The sequence below is a fragment of the Bos javanicus genome, chromosome 22, assembly GCF_032452875.1.
Source record: "Bos javanicus breed banteng chromosome 22, ARS-OSU_banteng_1.0, whole genome shotgun sequence".
NCBI lineage: Eukaryota > Metazoa > Chordata > Mammalia > Artiodactyla > Bovidae > Bos > Bos javanicus.
In genome coordinates this window covers 59,462,232-59,468,958 of record NC_083889.1, presented here as the reverse complement: position 1 = coordinate 59,468,958, position 6,727 = coordinate 59,462,232, and positions in this window count along the sequence as shown.

Below are 6,727 nucleotides of genomic sequence, written 5' to 3'. Positions count from 1 at the left end.
GGACGTGGACGCGCGGGTGGGGGGGCGCGAGTGTAGACGGCAGTGGAGGGGCGGGGGGTGGGGGGCGACGCCCGACCTGACGGCCTCGGCGGCTGGGGCCTGCGGGCCTCCCCTCCCCCACGCCACCTGCGGGGTCGGGCCGACCGGCCTTTGTCCCGCCCCGCGCAGGCCCCCCGAGCAAACACAGCTGAGCGCCGGGCTCGCGTGCCGCCCCGCCCCGGCTCGGCGGGCCCCAGCTCCGGGCGGGCGGGCGGCGGGCGCGGGGCGGCGGCTTAGCGGGCAGCTGCGGCCGCGGGCTGGTGGGCGGCCTGCCGCTCCCACCGGCGCCGCGCTTTGTCATGCAGATGCCCGCTGGCGGCGCGCGCCCGCTCCCCAGCTGACCCGGGCGGCCGGGCGGCCCCAGACCCGCTTGATCGTCCGCCGGAACCGGATCTGCCTGGTGCTGGGCAGCCCGGGCCGGGGGCGGGCGTCTCTGGGCCTGTCTCCTCGCGTTCCCGGCAGAAGACCCCCGAGTCGTCCCTGCGCGGTGGGAGCACATTTGGGGACCAGCCCCCATCCCTCCCGCGGACGGCCCTCCTCCGCCTTCCCTGAGCACTGCGGCCCGCCCCGCCCCCGCCTCAGTCTTCCCATCTGTGCTTTGAGGGTAGGTGACCAGGTGACCAGGATGAGCGCGTGGCCTCGGGCCGCGGAGGCTGATGACTCCGACCGCAGCCCCAGCTTGGCCTGGGGACACGCCCACTTTCCCCGGAGCCAGAGGCACCAGGAGAGAGGTGATCAAATGGAAAGTTATTTACTGCCCGGTGTCAGGAGTCAGGCCCGAGGCCAGGCCGGGAGCAGGAACATTCCTGGGTGGGATCAGGCGCTGAGCCGCCCGGGTGCTCGGGGTCACTGCGTCCGCCCCGTAGCCCCAGCCGATGCTGTCCTGGGATTCATGCCAGAAGCTGCAGAAATGACCACCACGCATGGGCCTGGTGCTCGGGGTCTGGGACCCTCCACCAGAGGAGTCGGTCCTCTTGGGCAGCCCAGCCAGGCAGTGGGCAGGGACCCCTCCCAGGGGCACCCCTGAGGGCACCCCAACGGCACCCGGTTTGTCAATCCCAATCACGCGGGTAGTTCCGAGGAAGCTCTGGTCCAGAGAGTTCACTCCTAGGACTTCATCTTCAAAGGGTGAAGTGTGTGTGCCCTCTGCCGCCTGTGAACTTGGGCACGGACCTCCGTGTCCTGTCTGGAGGCGGGAACATCGGCAGGCCACCCTCCAAGGCTGCCTGAGGAGGGCGAAGACCCTGCAAGTCGGGGGGCCTGATGTGACCAACAAACGGAGATGAGATCCCTCCCAGGGTGCCTCGGGTGTGTCCAGCCCCACCCCACCCTCCTGCACCCAAGCTCTGATGGCTGGGAGAGGGGCATAGGTCCCAGCCCAGACTCCCCCTTGCCTGTCACAGGAGAGGGTTGGGGAGGCCAGGCCGGGCAGCCCACACCTCCACCCCAGGCCCCCACCCTCTGCTCAGGCTGGCGGAGAGACCCTGGAAGGTGGGGGGCTCTCCTGAACACACCTTCAGGGAGGGGCCTCCATGCCCAGATCCGGTTTCTGGCAGGACTGGTTAGTCTAGGTGGCCCTGATGGATGGCTGAGATAAGGCATGTGCAGGTCGGCTGGGCTAAGAAGGGGGTGGCCCAGACCCCACCCACTCAAGGGTGGCTTGGGGTCTGAGCCAGTTTTGTCCCAGCTTCTGGCACCAGCCTTGAGGGGCCACACAGGAGCCCTGTCTGAACCCCTTCCCTGCCTGCCATGAGAGTGGCACACGAAACGGTGACCCTGGGGAGGGGGCTCCTGGCCCAGTCACCCAGGCGAGGCCCGCTGCAGCTGAGGGCTGTCCAGGCACACGGCAAGCTTCTGGCGCCAAGAGCCAGGCAGACTGAGGTTGCCCGGGAGCGAGGTTGTTCGGGACCCCCGGTCTCAGCAGGGCCCAGGCCTGGCTGCGTCTCGGGCCTCCTGCTGTTTCTGACGTCACCACGCCTGCGAGAGTCCCTTCATTTGATCCTCTCCTCTGCTTCCCGTGTCACCCCTCTCCTGCCAGGACCCTGACCCACAGACCTCTGGGGCCCCGAAGCCCAGGGAACAGCTGTGGTGCCCGCACTTCAGGGTCCGGAGCCCCATGGGGACGGCCACAGAGGAGCCCTTAGTCCCCCGGACAGGGCTTCCCTCAGCTCAGCACGGGCCTTGGGCAAGGCGGCCCTCAGATCTGCCTGGAAAATGGGTTTTGCGTGCAGGACGGAGTCGTGGGAAGTGGTCCCGGGGAACAGGGGCAGCCTGGGGTGGGGAACAAGGCCAGGTAAGGGGGAAAGCGAGCTGGAGGAGGAGCTGCTGCTCCATGGTCAGTGGGCTACGGACCCTGGGGAGGCCAGCTGAGAAACCTCGAGGGGTGTGCTGAGGCCCGTCCACCCGGAGACGAGCGGGGCGTGGCTGTAGCCCTCACCCCATCAGGCAAGGCTCGTCCGTCTGCCTGCAGCGCTCATGCACACAGGGGCTCAGCAGGTCCTGCAGGCGTCCTCACGCTAGGTCAGAGCAGCTCTTGGGCAAGGAAGGGCGAGCCGGGCCATCAGACGGGTCTGCGGGACGGTCTCCACGGCGCCGCTGGCGCGTGGCAACACCGGCACGCTGCCCGATGCACACGCCCGCACCCCCGTCTGCCCTGGGGCAGCCTTTTCTCACTTGCAAGTCCGGGGCAAATGAACCCAGGTCTCCCCGCATCCTGTCTGTCCCCCGTGGCCCCCCGCCCCCCGCCGGCTCAGTTTCCGTGATGACCGGTCAAAACCTCTCTCCCTCTAGACGGCAGTCCCCTCACAGGTGAGAATGAACTCTGCTCGTCACAGAGTCGACATAACGCGGCGCCCTGCCCGTGGCGCAGCGGGTGTGCAAACCCATCCTCCCTAAGTGAGTGCGGCGAGTCTGTGGTGGTGGCGATGGCACTGGGGGTGACTGCTCACCCCACTCCTGACCTTTCTCCTGAGCCCAAGCTCATGGCTGCCTGTCACGCATGTCACACTCAACAGGCCCCCAGGACCCCCTGGTTCCCCCTGCCGAGCCGTCCTCCCATCTCAGAGCAGACAGGGCCCTCGGAGGTGACCCAGGCCTTCCCATAGCTGCTGTCCCTTCAGCAGAAGCCGCCGCCTCGGGGCCTGGGCGTGTGCCCCCTGCAGGGAGCACTCAACCCACACCTCCCTCGCCTCTGCCAGGAAGAGCAGGCTTGCAAGGCTGAGCCCAGGGCAGAAGGCTTAGAGCCGCGGAGCCCGCAGGAAGCAGAGTCTGCAAGGCAAGGACTCCAGGTGACCCTCGGGGGTCTGGGTGGGCAGCCGGGAGGCCAGAGGGACCAGCGCTTGGCAGGGGCCTGGCACAGGGCAGGCCTGGGGAGGGTGACGTCACGTCCTCGTTCCGCACAAGTCGCGAGCAGCTTCCGTGGCTCCGGGCTGCAGCCCAGGACAGAGTTAGACAGCAGGCAGGGCCAACCCTGGGTCAGGCAGCACCCAGGCTCCTGAGCCAGCCGGCCCGCCGGGAGGATACCCAGCAGCGGGATTCGTGGCTGAGAGATGCTGGCCTGGCTCACGGAGACCCACAGACACTCGCAGGCAGGGTGATGTTGCCAGCCAGCCGTGCCCAGCCAGCAACTGGCAGGCAATCGATAAGCTTAATTAATAATTAACTTTTTAATTAAATATCAATTTAAAACAAGTATGGGAATCAGTCTCTTGCAATTAACGCTCTTGCTCTGCTTTCGGTAAGGGGCTGGACGGGAGATCCGGGCTCCGGGGCCAGGGGGGCAGGGTGGGCACGCGGGATCCCGCAGTGCAGGGAAGGGGCCCAGGCGGCCCACCCGGCCCCTCCTGGAGCCACGGGGGCCCCGGGACACCCGCTCTGTCTCCTCCAGCCGCAGGGAAAGTGCTCAGCCCTGCGGTCACCGCCGCGCTGGGCACACTGGACACAGAGCAGGACCCAGCCCTGCCTTCAAGGAGCCGGCCTCTTGAAAGTCGAGGGGGAGACACTCAGCAACCTGCGAGTGGCTGGTTCCCAGGATCCCAAGGAAGGAGAAACCGGGGGCACGGGAGGACGGCTGGAAGGACACGGTGGGTGCGGGCGCAGCCTGGCCGGAGGTGGGGGTTGGGGCGGGCAGGCGTCTGCAGGTCTGGGGCGGCCTGGGGCCGCCCGGCGTCTGCAGCGGAAAGTAGCTGGTACATACCCCTGCTGCCACCCCGGAACCCCACGACCCCAGGGGTTTCCTGAGCGGCGGCTCGGGTGACCGCAGGCATAACCACGGCGCCTGGGGGCTCAAGCGGCCGGTGGTGCAGGTTCCTGCTTGGGGGGGTTGGTGACAGCGCAGTGTGGTTGGCGGGCAGGGCCACCCCGGGCAGGCGCTCGGGCTCCCAGGCCCCACGGCGCCCCCCGGGTCCTCAGGACACTCCTGGTGGCCGCTGAGGGCATCCAGACCTGCAGTCCTGATGCAGAGGTGCACAGTAAGGGAGGGTCTGCAGGAGGTCTGCGCAGGGAGCAGGGTGCCGGGGCTCCCCCCACACAGCAGGTTCCTGGGGAGGGGCCCCTGTCGAGGGGCAGAGGCCCAGGAGGGGGCGGGCCGGGCCTTACTGTGCGGGTCAGGGGGCGGGCTGCCCCAGGACAGGCCCATCCGAGGCCAGGTCTCAGCCGGGACGGCACGCGGGCAGGCAGGCAGCAGAGCCCCACGACTTGTCCCTGCGCCCCCAAGGCCCGGACCCTGGGAAGGCGGGCCAGCATCTGTTGACAAGCTGCCGTGGGGCTCCTTCCTGGGCTGTAAGAGCGCAGGGCGGTCGGGAGGCGGGGTGCCATGCGGCGGACGGGCATGCAGTGGGTGCTTGGCAGCTCCCCACCGCCAGCTGCAGCGGGAGGCCATCCCTGACGACAGGAGTCGTGATGACGCGACTGTCCTAGAGGCCAGACCAAGGGCGCCGGCCGCTGCTCTGCACCGAGCTTGGGCCCCTGCCTGGCCAGGGAGGGACCCTGGGGTCTGTGGCCCTTTTGTGGCAGAGGGGGCAGACCAGGGAGGCCTGAACACACCCAGCTCTTCCCAGGGCAGCGCAGAGCGGGCTGCAGCGGGGGCCTCGCTGGGGCTGGAGCTGGGCTCAGCCGGGCTCTGGACGGGGTGGTCTCTGCCCCACCAGCCCTACCCCGAGCCGCTGCCCCTGGTACTGCCTCGTCTCTCCCGCCTGGGCACCCTCAAGCTTCTCCCCTGGCTCCAAGGCCCTGCTCCTTGAGGGTCTCTGGGTCCCCCCTCATCCCCACCGTCCTGCCCGCCCCTGCCTGCCGACGGAGCCCCCTCCCGCCCACTCCAGTGCCCTTATCTGGGTCCAGCCCCTGCGCGATTGCTGGGAGCCCATCCCCATGACAACGGGGCAGATGGCGGCTGCGATTAGCTGCTCTCCCTCCCGCCACAGCTCAATCCGTCTTTGAAATTAAATCAGCTGCGATAACATCGACTGGCCAGGGGAGGGGGGCAGGCAGGAGGCTGCCCGGGCCGCACCCACCCCACCCCAGGCCTGGGTGCAGGGCGAGAGGAGCAGGAGGGGGGTAGACGGGCTCCCAGTACAGATAGGCGACCTCGTCCACGTCTCTCGGTCTCCGAGCCTTAGTTTCCCCATCTGTAAAATGGGGGCAAGTGGCCGTCCCTATTTTGGGGGTTCAGTGAGAATCTCTGGGGAGAGTGTACAGGAGGAGCCCTGGGGGGTCTGCTGCTGCTGCTGCTGCTAAGTCGCTTCAGTCGTGTCCAACTCTGTGCAACCCCACAGACGGCAGCCCACCAGGCTCCCCCGTCCCTGGGATTCTCCAGGCAAGAACACTGGAGTGGGTTGCCATTTCCTTTTCCAATGCATGACAGTGAAGTCGTTCAGTTGTGTCCGACTCTTAGCGACCCCATGGACTGCAGCCTACCAGGCTCCTCCGCCCATGGGATTTTCCAGGCAAGAGTACTGGAGTGGGGTGCCATCGCCTTCTCCACTGGGGGGCTCAGTAGGGCTGAAAACATGGCCCGTTCCCATCCATGGAGAAGCCAGAGCCCTGGGGGAGAACCTGGGCCATCAGGGTCCCAGGTGGCCTCAGACTACACGTGGTCCGAGGCTGCAGACCTGCCCTGCGAGCCTGGTGCGTCCCTCCCCAGGGCTTTGCTGCCCTCGCTCATAAAGGCTCCAGCGTCACTGAACCTGGTGCCCGAGGGGCAATGCTGAGACCCCGTCATGTCCACCCAGCAGTAGCGGACAGTCAGGGGCCCAGAGGAATGTGGGGACCCAGGAGAGACCTGTGGGAGAGGGGGTGTGAGGTCTCCCCAAGGGTGTGGTGGCAGGAGAGGCCTGGGTAGAGCAGGGTGTTTCAGGAACCGGGTCGGTCTGTGCAAAAGTCCCATTTCAGGAAGGGGGGCTGCAGGGAGGGGAGGGTGGGGAGGTGAGCGGGGACCCAGAGGCGGCGGGGAGACAGAGGCCCGGGAGGAGGGTTCCTGGCATGGCATGGCCTGCGCTGAGGTCTTGGGGCAGGAGTCCCCCTGGTGAGTGTGCAGGAGCGGGAGGAGACCACGGGGGCTGGAGCACAGGGTGTGCCGGGGAGCCAGGGAGGTCGTGGGGGCCTCCGTGGCCACCCCGAGGACCTGACTTTCCCTTTGAGTGTCTCACGAACCTCTCAGGTTTTCACAAGAGCCTTCCGGCTGCGGGGATGA